Source organism: Oenanthe melanoleuca, chromosome 7, assembly GCF_029582105.1.
Source record: "Oenanthe melanoleuca isolate GR-GAL-2019-014 chromosome 7, OMel1.0, whole genome shotgun sequence".
NCBI lineage: Eukaryota > Metazoa > Chordata > Aves > Passeriformes > Muscicapidae > Oenanthe > Oenanthe melanoleuca.
The window spans coordinates 36388644-36406459 of record NC_079341.1 but is presented as its reverse complement, the minus strand read 5'-3'; the positions used below and the strand labels follow the sequence as shown (position 1 = coordinate 36406459).

General features: G+C 50.5%; 1 protein-coding gene and 2 non-coding genes across 4 annotated transcripts in view; 1 reads left to right on the top strand and 2 right to left on the bottom strand.

The window, feature by feature from the left end:
- GPD2 (glycerol-3-phosphate dehydrogenase 2) overlaps positions 1-7147 on the bottom strand; it is a 59888-nt gene extending 52741 nt beyond the window's left edge. For both annotated transcript variants that reach the window (XM_056496746.1, XM_056496747.1), the window contains exon 1: positions 7029-7147. The gene's annotated coding sequence lies outside the window, so the exon portion shown is untranslated. The remainder of the gene's footprint in view (positions 1-7028) is intronic.
- A 10018-nt stretch (positions 7148-17165) lies between these two features.
- TRNAG-GCC (transfer RNA glycine (anticodon GCC)) lies at positions 17166-17236 on the top strand. Its single transcript has one exon. It is a non-coding gene; the product is annotated as a tRNA-Gly (tRNA).
- A 252-nt stretch (positions 17237-17488) lies between these two features.
- TRNAA-CGC (transfer RNA alanine (anticodon CGC)) lies at positions 17489-17560 on the bottom strand. Its single transcript has one exon. It is a non-coding gene; the product is annotated as a tRNA-Ala (tRNA).
- Between the last annotated feature and the right edge of the window lie 256 nt (positions 17561-17816).

Below are 17816 nucleotides of genomic sequence, written 5' to 3'. Positions count from 1 at the left end.
CACATCACCCCTGGAGCTTCAGAGGAAACTGCACCTTCTCCAGGAGCACTGCTCCAGCTGAACCACATCTGCCCCTGCAGGAGGATGCAGCCACCATTGAATGGGACTGTGCCAACACCCTGACTGACTGACGGGTGTCAGCTTGGATTCTGACTCTGGCAGGGCTGGGATTGTTCTGTGTAATACTGCATTGCTAGTTTAATATTCCTAGTAAAGAACTGTTATTCCTAACTCCCATCTCTTTGCCTGAGAGCTCCCTAATTTCAAAATGATAATAATAATTTGGAGTGAGGTGGTTTCCATTCTCCATTTCAAAGAGCAGTTTCTGCCTTTATTGGCAGACACCTGTCCTTAAACCAGGACACTCACCCTGGATTTTCCAGAGCCAGGCTGGTGTCCAGGTGAGCCTCCCCAGGCATCACACCTTGCACCTGCTGTGTCACAGCAAGGGCTCCACTTCAGCAATGAATGCACTCCTTACACTGCTGTGCTTTCAGCCCCAAAACCCTGCAAGGCACCACTCACATCTGGTTTTTAAAGAAGGCAGTTCAACCCCTTCTGAGCAGCACATGACAAACCTGTGCCACCTGCAGCCTCACGGGGCTGGCACAGCTCCTGCCTGTGACCTGCCTGCCTTCCCCCTGCAATGCCCAGCCAGCTGCCACACCATGGTCTGGATGTTCCTGGGAGTTGTGCAACCCACTCCCACCTGGGGCAGCAGCTGGCTGAAAGGGAAGTGCCACAATCGCCAGCGTTTCTCTGCTGGAACCCTGAAGCCTGGGAGCTTTGAGCTTTCTGTGCTTTCTGACACTGATCCCCTGGAGAACACAGCTTTGGACCTGAGCCTTGGAGAAGCTTCCAAATATGAGTGATGGAGTTAGAATTGTGGGATGGGGATGGGGACGGGGATGGGAACGGGAAGGGAATGGAATGGAATGGAATGGAATGGAATGGAATGGAATGGAATGGAATGGAATGGAATGGAATGGAATGGAATGGAATGGAATGGAATGGAATGGAATGGAATGGAATGGAATGGAATGGAATGGAATGGAATGGAATGGAATGGAATGGAATGGAATGGAATGGAATGGAATGGAATGGAATGGAATGGAATGGAATGGAATGGAATGGAATGGAATGGAATGGAATGGAATGGAATGGAATGGAATGGAATGGAATAGAATAGAATAGAATAGAATAGAATAGAATAGAATAGAATAGAATAGAATAGAATAGAATAGAATAGAATAGAATAGAATAGAATAGAATAGAATAGAATAGAATAGAATAGAATAGAATAGAATAGGAGTGATTTCACATGGTGAAAGGTTTGGAATTTGAGGTTTTAAAATACAGCAATAACTATGGGACAAGATGGACATTCTTGGGTGTTGTCTCTCCCTTCCTGTTCCTTTTTCATGATTTCAGGTTGTAGTTTTTGTTTGGATAGCAAATCACACAGTGTGGGTCACAGGGGTTTGGTTATTGGGTGAAAAGTATAAATAATCCAGATGTTACTTTTTAATTGGCTGGTTAGGCTTTAAAAGACCTTGTAACTAGCAAGATACACCTCTATTTTCTCATTTTTAACATATTAGTGGGAAGTGTTGCAGAACTCTCTGTACTTTAGATAAGATTTAATAAACAACCAAAATCTGTCTCTTGAGCATTCAATCCTGACTCTGAGTGAAGGCAGAAGAAAAAAGCCAACCACTAAAATTTCTCTAGTCAGGTATGTTCTAATTACACAGACACAGGGCTGGATCTGAGCAGCCCATGGCCACAGCTGGGGGAAAGAATGAAGGAATGAAAAGGGGAATGATGGAGAGCTGAGCCCAGAGCTGTGAGATGGAGGGCAGCAGGATGAGGATTGCACAGAGGGATGCAGGGCTGGGCTGCAGCAGTGTGAGCTGCCCTGGGCTGCCATCACACTCGGGAAATTGGGAGAGAAACCCAACCTGCCGAGGTGAGTATCCTGTGCCTCCCAGGGCCATTACCATGGAATCCACATTCCACAGCAACCGAACACATCTAACACAGTGAGTCACCAATGCAAGGCTTAAAATAGAAACCCTGCAGTTTGCATAACCTGCCATTGAGACAGATTCCTTCCTCCCCAAACTCCTCAGGTGGGATTGGGACGAGGAGAGGTGCAGTCTGATGTCCCTCCAGGCTGAATCCTGCACTGCTCCTGCCTCCCAAAGAGCTGCAGTCTAACCCAGACTCTAATCCAGACATCCTTAGCTCCCTCTAATCCAGCTCCCATCCCTCTGGCAGGACTGCCTGTAAGGAGGGGACAGCAGCAAGGCCAAGGCTAAGCTCTGACTGGGGACTTTGAGCCTTTGGAGCTGCACTGCTGTGTCACTGCAGCTTCAGGGTGTGTCAGTGCAGGAAGCTAACGAGAAAAAGGGGATGTGACCAGCAAATAGCCCAATTAGCAGCCTGTTAACCAGGTCATCTAGTAAACTCTCTGCGTGCCTTTGAGAAGCTGGGCGTGGTGAATGTCACACAGGATATCAGGCCAGAATAACTGAAGTGCCTGGAAAAGAACTGATCAAAGCTGGAGATCTTCCCCTGCAAGGCAGATCTCTGGTGAGGAACACCCCAAGGAAGGGCTCCAGAGGGTCCAACACAGCAGGGACACATCCAGAGCCTCTCCTGGAGCCCCCCAGGGTCACTCTGGGCTCAAGCACAAGCCAGGGCACTGCAGTTACAGTCAGTATCCAAGAGCAGCCCTCCAGCCGAGCACAGGAACACAGCCTGTGACACCCAGGGTCACCCCAGAGGTGCCATGTCCTGCACACAGCATTCAAACCCAGTGGACTCACGGGATTTGAACTCCCCGGGCCACCCTGTGCCAAGCAGCACTTCTCCATACTGGGAAAGTCCTTCCCACGCTCCAGTCGGGACACCCAGCTCGGCTCTCATGTCCAAACCTGGCTGGAGCACTTGTCAGGCACAAAAATAAAGGAGAAATAAAGCAGAAAATAGGTACCCTATCCTCATTCCTCCTCTTAGTCCTACTGCTTCCAGCCACTTCATCTCCTCCTGTGCTCAGACACCAGGATACTCCCACCCTGCTTTAGCTGACAGAACAACTGCTGTCAACTCTGCCACACAAGGAATACACTTTTTTGGCTCTTCCCTGCATTTCAGCCTAACCACTTCTTTCTCTTCTGCTTTATTACCCTCCCTCTCACAGATGATGAGGGGGAAAGTCCGATGTGTAAACCCCTCCTGGGATTTCAGTGCAATAGTCCTGCCAGAGACAGTAATGTGTTTCTGGGAATGAGGAAATGCTGCAGGCAGGGATGGCTGTAATCCCCAGAATTTATCTAAGGACTAACAGGAACACAAAGAAACACCGATGTCAACAGGTGCTTGGAGCTCTCCTAGCATACAAACATCACAATGTATTCATCAAGTTCTAGATGGAAGTATCTCAACTCCCTCCTGTCCTGCTGGAAGGAGTGGGAAGCCTGGTCTGCAGCCTGACCACTGACTAATGTGTGCAGGATGATTTCCATACTTTTGTGTTCTTGTGCCAAGGTTGTGCTAACTTAGACTTTTCAAAGAGTCACTCTTGCTCTCACTGTTGGTGAGGGTTAATATCAGCCATCAACCACACACACAATGCAATGACTACAAGCCAATTACTGTCACTAGAAAGAAAGGCTCTTGTCAGATACAGTTAATTTATAGCTGTTTCCCACTTCTTTGATATTCCTCATTCCCCTCATTTTTAATGCAGATATTTGAACAGACAGTCTGCCAGTTCAGCCTGATCCCAATGCTGGCACTTTATCCATGCTTCTCCTTCCACTCCCTCACCAAAGACTCGAGGAGCAGGGATTAGAAAACAAGGTGTTCTGCTTTTTACAAGACTGGACATATACCTGCCACACAAACAGGAACCTGCTCAAAAATTAGCTACAAATTAGGTGAATACTGAGGTGTGGCAAGGAAGTAGCCTAGTTATATATCCTGGGATACAGATTGAGACCTGATAGCACATGCAAATCTAATCCTGGAGGAGGGGCCAGCGTTGAGAATCACTCTGAAATCACAATCAATGCTTCATTTGAGAAGCTTTGCAAAGCAAATAAAAGCAAGCCAGCCCAAGACTTTGGACTCCATCCACAGGATCTGGTTGTGATTCAGGGTGAGCTCACCTGGAAAGCCCTGGAGACAGAGCTGCACGCTGGCTCGGGAGCCCGGCTCAGAGAGCCATTTAGGGATATGGAATGTTTCCAAAATCAATAAACGCTGTGATGTTGTGGAAGAGTCTGGTTACAAACGCTCTGCTCGTTACGTAGGAAAAGCTGTTTCCTAAAGTGAAGCTGTTTGGAAGAAACAGGCTGCATCTCCATTACCAAGAGCTAATTGCTGGAGCCCCAGAGCCAGAGCTGCTGCAAATGTAGTGTTCACTCCAAGTGCTCCAGTCTGAGCCACAAACACCCACGGAGCAGTGGGAGTGCAGGAATCCCTCCTTCCTTAAAGCCTCACCTTCCACTTCTGCCCCACTTGCTCCAGCTTTCCTCTGCTACCCTTTAATTTTTGTTTCACAGAATCCCCAGAAAGGCTGGAAAAGCCCTCCAAGATCATGGGGTCCAAGCTGTGCCCAACCCTCATCTTGCCCCAGCCCAGAGCTCTGGGTGCCACCTCCAGAAATTCCTTGGACACTCCAGGGATGGGAATCCAAACCTCCCTGGGCAGTTCCAACCCCTGAGCTCCCTTTCCATGGGGAAATTCCTGCTGATTCCACCCTGAGGCCATTCACTCTCCTCCTGTCCTGTTCCCTGGAGCAGAGCCCAGCCTGTTCCCATTCCCCACCTTGGCCATGGTGTCCCAGCAGGTCCCAGGTGGGTGACAAGGACAGGGATCATGCTCACATCCTGTGCTCCCATGGGCTGCAGGAGCACACCCACCATGACACAGCTGATCCCTGGAAAAACTCAGGTTTTTCTCCAAGAACAGACAGCAGCTTAGTTAATCTGTACAACCAGGCTGGCAGAGCTCTCCAGGGTGCACAGCCCATAAAAAAGCAAAATAACTCCCCAGGCCCCACTTGGCAGCACACAAACAAGCACCACACAAGGAAGGTATTGCCTAACTGAGCTACTTGGAAATGCCAAGCCCTGTTTTGAAACCACCAGCTCCGAGTGGAAGGTGAAAGTCACAACTGCAAACTGACAGCAGAAAACGCACATTTCCTTCAAATATTTGCTGAAGCTTGCAGGGACTTTGTGGAGACAAAGCAGGCAGCAGCAAGGAACCTGTAGGAGCTGTCCTTTGGAAAACTGCTCAGCAGGAACAGCCTCTGCACTGACCACCTCCTGCCAGCTTCCTAAATCCCTGTCAGGGACAGCCAGCAGGAAGAAATGGATCTCCAGAGAAAATACTATGTTATGCACCTAGGTCTAACAATAGCAAATACAGGTCTGATAATAACAAAGTTGTTATTATTCCTGTGCACACACATAATTGAGCAAAACAAATTGTAAATCCATATATATATATATATATATATATATATATATATATATATATATATATATATATATGTATACAACCAAAGTAAAGCTCCAAATTAGATACAAGGGCTGTGAATAATTTTTTATGCACACTACTCCAAACTTCCATCCAACTTCAGACTAAGTAAACTGCTAATTGACTAATGTTAAAAGGAATAATATTCTGGTTATTGAAGGGGCAATACTGAACGTTGCTTTACATATTATCACAGAAAGATCCTGAACTATCAGACCAAGTCTTCACTGGCCAATCAGTCACTGCTCATCACTGAAAATTCCTGAAGAACTGCAACCATGAATATTCAAGTGAGGAAAAGAAAAGGGTGGAAAGGAGCAGGGAAGGGAAGGAAATGCAGCTCCTCTGGAGGGAGGAGAGCCCCGGCTCCCAGCAGCAGGTGAACAGAGCTGCTTCCAGCACACCTGCCCTACCTGTCCACAGTAACACCAGAAGTCAAGGAGGGAGCAAATCCAGCTGGTGCTGAACCCAAGCTCTGCACACACACTTTACAACTCCTCCTGTAGAATCAGGCTTACAAACTCTTACTGAGTGCTTAAAGAGGTAAGAACTCACAGAAGTTCAGAACACCGAGCAATGGTCCCATGAGTACGTTCAGCGGAAGTAAGAACTCACTTTCATTTTACACAGTTCAGTGTAACCACAGCTGAGCTGGTTTTTACCAAGAATTCAGGTTTTTTGATAATGTGAGATATTATTTCTATCAGCTCCCTCCAAGAAAAAAAATATATAGTTAATGAGCTCTGCAACCTCCTTATTTATTATCTATAGATACTAGAGGCACAGAGCAGCTGTCCTGGACAGGGAGACACTGGGGCTGGACCTGTCCTTGTGGGACATTCCCAGGGAACACGGGACAGCTGCCAGGGGCTCTGCACCACTTCCACAAAACTGCCACACTCTTTTTTTTTTGGTATTTTCTTTTTTTTCCCCCAGCCAAAAGCTTGAATAGAAGAGGGAGGGGAAGCTGAGAGCAGTTGATAGTGAAAGCTGCTGTGTAAGATGACAGAATCATGGGATGGTTTGGGCTGGAAGGGACCTCAGAGCCCATCCACTGTCCCCTGCCAGGGCAGGGACACCTCCCAGTGTCCCGGTGCTCCAGCCCCAGTGCCCAGCCCGGCCCGGGCACTGCAGGGATGCAGGGACAGTAAGCTGTGCCAGGCCTGCCGCCCTGCCAGGGAAGGATTCCTCGTCAATATCCCATCCAGCCGTGCTGCTCTCCAGCCCTGCACACGGAGCGATAAACCGCAGCGTGGCTGGCGGGGAGAGACCGAAAGATGCGGCAGCCCCAGCGCAGCACGGGCAGGGACAGCGCCGCTGGACCGCCCTGTGCCCGCCAGGACGGGGCAAGGCTGGGGCGAGGCGGCAGGGCGCGTTTGAGAAATGAAAGGGTTGGAATAAAGGCAGTGCAGAGCGCGGCCCGCTCCCTCCATCCCGCCCGCTCCGAGCCCGCTCGCACCCAGCGCAGCACTTACTGCGGGAGCCGCTCCCGCCGACCCGCGTCCCTCTGCGGGCTGCTCGCCGGCCGGCGCCGGAGAAGAGCGGGGGCGGCTCTCCGCCTGCCCGCCTCCCTCCGCCGCCGGCAGCCAGCCAGGCTCCCCCGAGCCCCGCCTCGCTCCCGGCGGCGCCTCCCCGCCCTGCAGCCCCGCCGCGGTGCGGCCCGGGCCCGCGGCTGGGCCCGCTGCGGCCTGCTCAGCCCCGGCCTCGCGTGGCGGGGGCGCCGCGCACGGCGGCCGTGCCGGGGCTGCGCCCGCGGCCGTGCCCGAGACCGTGCCGGATGAGATCATACCGGGGATCGTGCCGGGGATCGTGCCGGGGATCATACCGGAGATCATAACTGAGATCGTACCGGAGATAGTCCCGCAGATCATACCGGAGATCATACCGGAGATCGTACCCGGGATCGTACCGGAGATAGTCCCGCAGATCATACCGGGGATTGTACCGGAGACTGTGCCGGAGATAGTCCTGGAGATCGTACTGGGGATCATACCGGAGATCATACCAGGGATCATACCGGAGACCATGCCGGAGATCGTACTGGAGATAGTCCCAGAGATTGTACTGGGGATCATACCAGAGATCCTACCGGAGATCGTACCAGAGATAGTCCCAGAGGATAGTCCTGGAGATCGTACTGGAGATCCTACCGGAGATGAGATTGTACCGAAGATCGTACCAGAGATCAAACCGGGTATCAAACCAGAGATCGTACCGGAGACCATGCTGGAGATAGTCCCGGAGATCGTACCGGAGATCATGCCAGAGATAGTCCCGGAGATCATACCAGAGATGAGATGAGATCACACCGGAGATCATACTGGAGATCAAACCGGAGATCGTACCAGAGATGAGATTGTACTGGAGATCGTACTGGAGATCATACTGGAGATGAGATCACACCGGAGATAATACTGGAGATCAAACCGGAGATCGTACCGGGGATCATACTGGAGATCATGCCAGAGATAGTCCCGGAGATCATGCCGGAGATGAGATGAGATCACACCGGAGATCATACTGGAGATCAAACCGGAGATCGTACCGGAGATGAGATCGTACTGGAGATCATACCGGAGATCCTAGCGGAGATGAGATCGTACTGGAGATGAGATCGTACTGGAGATCATACCAGAGATGAGATCGTACCAGAGATCCTAGCGGAGATGAGATCGTACTGGAGATCATACCAGAGATGAGATCGTACCAGAGATCCTAGCGGAGATGAGATCGTACCGAGATCACACCGGAGATGAGATCGTAGCACAGGCCTCCAGCTCCGCGGAGCGCGCGGCTCATCGCGGTGTGCAGCTGTCTGGGTGTCATTGCAGTCACACAACTGCCAGGGTTGGGTTTCACGAGTTGTGCACACTCAGTGATATTCAGTCACCGGTGATGGGAGCACTGTTTACATCAGTCTCTTAAAACAGAGTAAGATCTCCAGTGGCAGCTGGAATTAGCAGATATTCCAGCTTAGAAGCTGTCAACTGAAGAGAAGGAATTGAAAATAAAAGGGAAAATACCAAAAAATGATGCATTGTGTCCTAAGGATATGCTTTTAGGCTGTGTGTTTCTTGAAACACATGAGAATGGAAGAATAATAATTGGGATACGAAATAAAAAAGGGATTTAAATGCAGTTTGTTGTGAATGATTTCAGCATGACCCAGCACAAGTTCTGGATGTGAATGCCTGCCCCGTATATGTGATCTAACATGGCACTAGATGGTGTTTCATCCATCTCTAACAAACATTTTTCAGAGCTAGCAGAACCCCTGTCTTCCCACCCCTCAAAGTATTAATGTATGACAAATTTTGATTGATGCAGGGCAGTTTAGAGTGCAAAATGTACCTATAGCTGGTTTCCAAGTGAACATTTTCTGTTGTGTCTTATCAGCTCTTTCCAACCTGCAAAATCTTGAAGGAGGTAGAAAATGAGAGCATTGTGCTACTCTCCTCATGAAGGGAAAGTGAAAATTCACAAGGATCACATTTCCCAGGCAATCTCACTTTCCAGGGGAGGTTCTCCTCACCTTCACAGTGCAGCTACCAGTGAACAGGGTTGGGCTGTTCTTTCCCCTACTTTAGTCTTCTCTTCAACTACTACAGTCTTTTTATCTTAGTTACTGATTGTTTAAGATTGGGCTTCTTAAGTTTGAAGAGCAAAAGAGTTTTACAAGGTTAAGTAAAAAAATGAGATGCCTGGAAGTATTGCAAAATTCATCCCTCTCAAGTCTGTTTTTTATTTAATGCCTGGATGAAAATATTACCTGCAAAGCCTCCGTGTATGTGGCTTGGTCCCCGGGACACCTGCCAAGACAGGAATTTCAGGTGCCCGAAATCATGTGCTCAGCAGGTGTAAATTGTGTGCAGGGAGAGTTCACCTTTTGTCCTCAAGCCCAGAGGCAGTTTCTCTTCATTAGCCAGGGAAGATGGGGAAAAAGATCATCCTCGTTTCCTGACTGCGTGCCAGAGTTATGTATCATCAGAAGAAAATCTGTTCATACATTCACAAATATGTTTTCTCCTAATCTGTCTTCAGGGAGAAGTCTCTGTGAGGAGCAAGGGTGGCGACAATGGCAGGAGAGCTGAGACAAAGGGACAGAAGCAGATGCAGAATTTCTCTGCTGGGGTTTCTCCTGCAGGCTCCGCGGTAGGTTCCTCCCGTTGGAAAATCCAGGTGCTCAGTGGTGGCTGTGATTGGGCATTTAAATCGTTCCCTCCTCGGGCTGTGGGTGTCAGGTATCACTCCAACCCTGGGGCTTCCCACCCATGCTCAGTTTACCACTGGACCAGGATGTGTTGCTGACATCCAGGTGTTTCCCAAACTGCAGCAGATGAATCCATCTGCCGTGTCCGTGTGTCTGAGGGAGGGAAAGTGGCTGATTTTCCTATTATGATGTTTTATAATCATAATTATGTCTGACTGTTTGCTGTCCCATCGAGATCCCACATCAAGGAAACAAATGCAAAAATTGCAGTTTTAAAAGAATAAGGTCATGGGTTACATTAATTGTAGCAGAACAAACACCATAATTAATTGGCCTCTCCCTGCACTGGCAGCACAGGAGGGAGTGGAAGGAAAGGATGTGGAGCACCCATGTTTTTCTGGGGCAAACAGCTGAGCCAGGTCTGACAACATGAATTCTGTTGGCAAAGAAAAGAAGGACAGTGTCTTTTAGAAAGCAAGACTGCTTGGACTAGTCAAGAGTAGTTATTTTCTCTTTAAACGTTTTAGGAGCTTTGTTGTGGCAGGAAATATGAAAAAAAAAAAAAAAGCTCTATTAAATTTATTTTCTCTACATGTGCTGGAGTGAGAGGCTGTATTCAGCAAAAGGAAGGCAAAAGGCTCTTCAGAACTGATGCTGTATTATTTTTTTCTCTCAGATAAAGACAGATGAAAACCAGCCCTGTGACTGTACATGTCTGCTGTGTATCCAGGTATTTTCTCCATTGAATGGATTAGGAACAGCTTAGAAAACCTGTTCAAAGACATTACAAGGACTTTAAAATGCCCAGCCTGGTATCCCATAATGAATAAATCCAGGCTTTGTGTCCCTGGTACTTCCCATGCCCGTTTCCCTGGCACTGCCTGCCTGATGCCTTTTTTTGGCACACTTTAGGCAGGATCTGGGATGAACAGTTTCAGGGTGTCCGTGCATTTATAAGGAACTTACAGATTGCCAGCAGCATCATCAATAATTGTGCTGGGAAAAGTTATTTTAAATAACCACATATATCATTGTCAATTTGGTTTCAGTGACCTTTTGTGATCCAGAACCATTCCATTGGAAAAGAAAGGCTATTGGAAAATCCCTGAGAGCCTGGAACAATCAGCATTCCTGGGGAGAGTGGCTCCTCTCTGTGGGGATATCTCACCCCATCTTCCCTCAGCACCATTTTCACCAGCCCAGAATTTCAGATTATACCTTTTCATCCACTGAAATACCTCTCCCTGCAGATTTAAATAATTAATTGGGACGTGCCTGGTGGGTCTGGAGCTAAACTTCAGAGAGGCAGCAGATCTGTGTGACCAAGTGACCTTTTGCTGTCCTGCTCGTCCCCGCGCGCTCGCTGTGCTCAGAGGGACGCTGTCAAAATTGCTAGGCCTTAAAACTTTAACCTGCCCTGACAACTTGTTCTACATTATAAGTCTCCCCTAAAAGATGGCCAGGATTGTTTTGTTTGTTTTGTTCCAGCCATCTTTGCTGAAGGCTCCACCATTCGGGCTCATTTGTCCTTTTGGCCAGGTGGATATTTTTAAATGCCCGGCTCATTCCGTGACCTGTTAAAATCGAGTTGATGTGCAGAGAACTGGCTGGGGATGGAGCAATTCCTCTGCACTCTGCAAGAAGAGGCAGCAACACGCTTGGGAAGCCTTGGAGAAGCCATTTTGGAGGGTCTCTTGTTATCTTCAGTGCTTTGGAAGTCTTGCCTGGTGATACAAAATGTTGGGATGTGTTAGTGAAACACCAGAGGTTTGCTGTCTTTCACTGTGCTCTGATTTACTCATTAGGCTTTAATTCTCCATTTACAGAATCACAGGATCACTGAGGTTGGAAAAAGCCTCCAAGCTTTTCCAAGCTGTGCCCAATCCCCACCTTGTCCCAGCCCAGAGCTCTGAGTGCCACCTCCAGGAACTCCTTGGGCACCCCCAGGGATGGGGATCCAACCCTCCCTGGGCAGCCCCTGCCAGTGCCTGACCACTCTTCTGTGAACAAGTTCTTCCTGAATTCCTAAAAGTTCTCAACCTGATTTTCACCCTGCCCTCCCTTGGGCCAGCCTGAGGCCTTCCCTCTCCTCCTGTCCCTGTTCCCTGGGATAAAATCCCAAATCCCCCCGGCTGTGCCCTCCTGGCAGGGAATTCCAGAGAGGGAAAAGATCCCTCGGGATCCTCCTTTGCTCCAGCTGAGCCCCTTCCCATTTCCCTCAGGAATTCTCCATCCTTTCCCATTTCCCTCAGGAATTCTCCATCCCTTTCCCATTTCCCTCAGGAATTCTCCATCCTTTCCCATTTCCCTCAGCATTTCTCCATCCTTTCCCATTTCCCTCAGCATTTCTCCATCCTTTCCCATTTCCCTCAGGAATTCTCCATCCCCTTTCCCATTTCCCATTCCCTCAGGAATTCTCCATCCTTTCCCATTTCCCTCAGGAATTCTCCATCCTTTCCCCAGGAATTCTCCAGCCCTTCCCCAGCTGTTCCTTTGGGATGCTCCTGGTTTGCTGCAGGTGAGAGATGGGTCAGAGCCAGCAGGACAGGCTCAGCTGTGCCACCACAGTTCCCCATTCCTGTGTGCCAGGACAGGGTTGGTGCAGCCCCACTGTTCGTGGGGTGGCTGCACAGCCACAGCCCCTGCAGGTGACATGGGAACACGTGTCCATGCCAGCTGGAATGGACTTTGCCACACCCCAGGTGAGCCACACCTGCACTTTCAGGCTTGATTTGAGCTGATTTACCACTGCCTATCAACCCGACCTTGTTCCTGTCACAAGCTGGGCCTGGGGAGAGGCTGCAGCATCCTCAGAGGGGCACAGCAGGGTCAGCAGAGACACCTGAAGCTCCTGGGCTGTGTTCTGTCAGGCCTCAGCCAGAGCAGGGACACTTTCCACTGCCCCAGGCTGCTCCAGTGTCCTGGCCTGGGACACTTTCAGGGATCCAGGGTGTTGGAGTCAGTGAGTCAGGGGTCTCTTTGATTTCTCTCTGAAGAATTCAGAGAGACCCCTGACTCTCTGACTCAAACATCCCCCCCTCTACTTAGATCTCACTTACTAAGAGCATTAGAACTCATCCTAAAATTACTAACTTTCTTCTACTTAAATATCTACTTTATGTGTCAGTGGCTTCATGTACTTTAATCCATCCAAAGGCTTTAATTCAATCCCTGCACTCTGATTTCTCTCTGAAGAAGCCAGAGAGACCCCTGACTCACTGACTCCAGTATCAGGGCAGCCACAGCTTCTCTAGGCACCTGTGCCAGAGGCTGCCTGTCCTCCCAGGGAAGGATTTCTTCCACATACCCAATCTAAATTTCCCCTCTGTCAGTGTGAAGCCGTTGCCCCTTGCCCTCTCCCTACAGCTGCTGTGAAGGGTCCCTCTCTGGCTTTGTTGTACACCCTTCAGGTCCTGGAAGGGGCTGTGAGGTCTCCCCAGGGCATCCTCCCCTCCAGGCTGAACAGACCAGCTTTCTCAGGCTCACAGGGCAGGTGCTCCTGGCTCTCACCAGCTTTGTCACCTCCCCTGGGCTTGCTGCAGCAATGCCTTGTCCCTTGTGGGCACAGGGAGCAGATCCATCTGCACTGAAGGTTGGCAGGGAGCGTCCCCAGCCATTGGGATGTCTCAGACAGGGAACCCCTTAGAGCTTCTGCTTTTGTTGGGGCAGCATGCTGATTCCTACTCAGGGCTCTGGTTCCTACTCAGGGTTCTGGTTCCTACTCAGGGTTCTGGTTCCTACTCAGGGTTCTGGTTCCTACTCAGGGTTCTGGTTCCTGCTCGGGGTTCTGGTTCCTACTCAGGGTTCTGATTCCTGCTCAGGGTTCTGGTTCCTACTCAGGATTCTGATTCCTACTCAGCTCAGCTGGTCCTGTGAGGTTTTCCCCAGTCCTGAGGTTCTGGAGCACCATTTCAATCCTGCAGGTCTCGATTTCTGGCTCACTCCTGCTCTCAGTCAGCTCTGAGGGAAGCCAAGGGTGAGCCTGGCTCACACAGCTTGGGAACACTTCCCAGAGCATGTTCTGGAGTGACACTGGGGCCCCAGGGAGGCCTGGGAGCTGCCAAGCTCCTGCTGGCTGCCAGAATTCCCTGCAGGATGTCAGCCAGATGTTCTGAGCAGATGCAGAACAGCCCAAGGGACATGAGGAACTGTTCTCACCATGGGTACAAGGACAGGTTTAGTGCCTGCCCTGTCCCTGTGGTGACCTCAGTGCAATAATTCTCCAGGGCACATCCTGCTCTGCCTGCCCCAGAGAACAGAGGGGCACCTGGGGACAGGGGTCAGAGGTGGCCTTGGCAGTGCTGAGGTGCCTGTTGGACCCAGTGACCCCAGAGGGCTTTTCCAGCCTCAGCCAGCCCTCGGCCCTCTGACCCCATGTCCTCCCTGAGGACATTCTGGCTCCCGTGTGGCAGTCACAGATGTTGGCAGCTGTCCCTGCCTGGCAGAGCTCGGCTCAGCAGGGATCAGAGGAGGTGGGACAACAGAGAGGGGGAAACCTCCTAGTGGCTGTAAAATGGGGAATTAGGGGCTTCTTTTGTCTAAGTGCTTGGGGGTTTTAGTCCTGGGCTTGCCTGAGAAAACAGTTTCTCTAGGCTGACTGATCCAACCACCAGCGACAGCCTAAATAACAATTTCAGTTTTTATCGTGTCACCTTCTGGGGCTGAGAAGGAAAGGGAATGTGCAGGGTTGTTTCACTGTGCTGCCCAAGCACAGGACAGTGGGACACGGCCTGCAGTGCCAGCAGGTGGACAGAGAGCCCCTGCTCCCTCCCTGTGCACAGCTGGCAGCTGTCCCTGCTGCCCAGCTCTGTTCTGTTTGCACACAAACCCGGCTGCTCCTTGACGTGAAGCAGCTCTCCCTTGGACTCTGGCTCACGTGGGGCTGTTTGTGGGAGCGTGTCCAAGGCAAACGGAGCCAGGAGCTCAGGGCATCGTTTATTTTGGGACACAGCGTGGCCACAGCACGGCACAGGCACTGCTGACATCACCACACACAGGCACAGCTGGGATGTCATCACCTGGCAGGGCACAGGGAGCACCGTGAGCACACTGATGGTTCCCTGTGCATCAGCTCAGCCTCTCAGCCCTTAACCCTTGGCCTCCCCTGGCAAAGTCCTTCCAGCATGGAAAAGGAACAAAAATACACATTTGGTCTGAAAGCTTTTAAATGTAAAGAATGATCACAGAACCATTTAGGCTGGACAAGACCTTTAAGATCAACTCCAACCACAGTGCTAGGTGTAAAGAGTCTTGGAAACCTTCACCTGTAATCTCCTGAAGTTCTTCCATTAAATCACTCCTTGCTTATCCAAGGAATAATGTTACTTTATCCCTGATGCTAACAGAATGCTTAGAAATGAAAGAGGTTTTCAAAGAATATGCTAAGAAAAAAAAAATTTAAAAATGATTACTGAAATAATGATTAGGGACATCTTGCTTCTGTGAGAGATGAACAAGAGCAAAACCAGCAGCCAGGCCAGACTGTGGGGTGTATGATGGGGCATTGTACACTCTGCCAGGGTTTTAATCCTTTGGAGGAAAAGTGTACAACGGGTAGTGCTGACTTTGAAAGAACTCCTTCCCCCTGGAAATGGTGGCTGGAAAGAGCTGAGTGAGCACATGGGGCTGAGGAACACAGTGAAGCAGGTGGGTGGGGTGACGTGGGTGACATTGGTGACATGGGTGACATGAGGGATATCGGGGACAGAGGTGACATTGGTGAAACATCAGTGACATTGGTGACATTGGTGACATGGGTGACACAGGTGACATTGGTGACATGGGTGACATGAGGGATATCGGGGACAGAGGTGACATTGGTGAGACATCAGTGACATGGTGACATTGGTGACATGGGTGACATTGGTGAACATCGGTGGCATCGATAACATCGATGACATTGATGATATCGGTGACATAGGAGATATCGATGACATTGGTGACATTGATAACACCGATGACATTGATGATACTGGTGCTATTGGTGACATTGGTGACATCGATAACACCAATAACATTGATGATATCGGTGCCATCGGTGACATAGGAGATATCGATGACATTGGTGACATTGATAACAGCAATGACATTGATGATATTGGTGCCATTGGTGCCATTGGTGAACATCGATGATGTCGGTGACATCAATAACACCAATGACATTGATGATACCTGTGCCATCGGTGAGCATGAGTGACATTGGTGACATCAATAACACCAGTGACATTGATGATACCTGTGCCATCGGTGCCATCAGTAACACCAGTGACATTGATCCTGTCCGTGCCATTGGTGCCATCAGTAACACCAGTGACATTGATCCTGTCGGTGCCATCGGTGCCATCAGTAACACCAGTGACATTGATGATATCGGTGCCATCAGTAACACCAGTGCCATTGATCCTGTCGGTGCCATCAGTGACACCAGTGCCATTGATCCTGTCGGTGCCATCAGTGACACCAGTGACATTGATGATATCGGTGCCATCAGTAACACCAGTGACATTGATGACATCAGTGACACCAGTGACATTGATCCTGTCGGTGCCATCAGTGACACCAGTGACATTGATGATATCGGTGCCATCAGTAACACCAGTGACATTGATGACATCAGTGACACCAGTGACATTGATCCTGTCGGTGCCATCAGTGACACCAGTGACATTGATGATATCGGTGCCATCAGTGACACCAGTGCCATTGATCCTGTCGGTGCCATCAGTGACACCAGTGACATTGATGATATCGGTGCCATCAGTAACACCAGTGACATTGATGACATCAGTGACACCAGTGACATTGATCCTGTCGGTGCCATCAGTGACACCAGTGACATTGATCCTGTCCATGCCATCAGTGACACCAGTGACATTGATGATATCGGTGCCATCAGTAACACCAATGACATTGATCCTGTCGATGCCATCGGTGCCATCAGTAACACCAGTGCCATTGATCCTGTCGGTGCCATCAGTGCCACCAGTGACATTGATGATATCGGTGCCATCAGTAACACCAGTGCCATTGATGATATTGGTGCCATCAGTGACATTGATCCTGTCGGTGCCATCAGTGACACCAGTGACATTGATGATATCGGTGCCATCAGTAACACCAGTGACATTGATCCTGTCGGTGCCATCAGTGCCACCAGTGACATTGATGATATCGGTGCCATCAGTAACACCAGTGCCATTGATGATATTGGTGCCATCAGTGCCATTGATCCTGTCGGTGCCATCAGTGACACCAGTGACATTGATGATATTGGTGCCATCAGTGACATTGATCCTGTCGGTGCCATCAGTAACACCAGTGACATTGATGATATCGGTGCCATTGATCCTGTCGGTGCCTCGATGAGCTGGTTCAGCAGGGGCGGGGGAACCTCTCTGAGCGCGCATTGGTGGTTCAGTGGTAGAATTCTCGCCTGCCACGCGGGAGGCCCGGGTTCGATTCCCGGCCAATGCAGTTTCGTTTTGCCGGCGGAGGAGCCGCCGCGTTTTGTGGCCGCAGCGCTTTGGTTTTACCCGCGGGGCTCCCGCGGCGCCGGGAGGAAGCGGCACCGGGCCGGCTCCGGTCTGGTCGGGCCGTGCTGAGCCGTGCCGGAGTGCGGTGCTGGCCCGGCCCGGCGGAACCTGCGGCCGCGCGGCGAGACGGGAAAAAAAAAAAAAAGGAAATAAAAAAAAAAAAAAAAAACTGAAAAAAAAAAAAAGAAGCGCCTGGAGATGCCGGGGATTGAACCCGGGACCTCACACATGCGAAGCGCGCGCTCTACCACTGAGCTACATCCCCGGCTGGGAGCGCCTCGCGCCGGGCGCCCCCAAATGGAGGGCGGGCAGCGGCCTGTGCCGCACAGCTCCTGTCCCGCCGGGCCCGGCCCGGCCCGGCCCTCACAACAACTCCCTCTGCCGGTGCCGGTACCGGGACACGGGACACGGGACACGGGCGGGACACGGGACACGGGAGGGACACGGAACACGGGCGGGACAAGGGACACGGGACACGGGACACGGGACACGGGCGGGACACGGGACACGGGACACGGGAC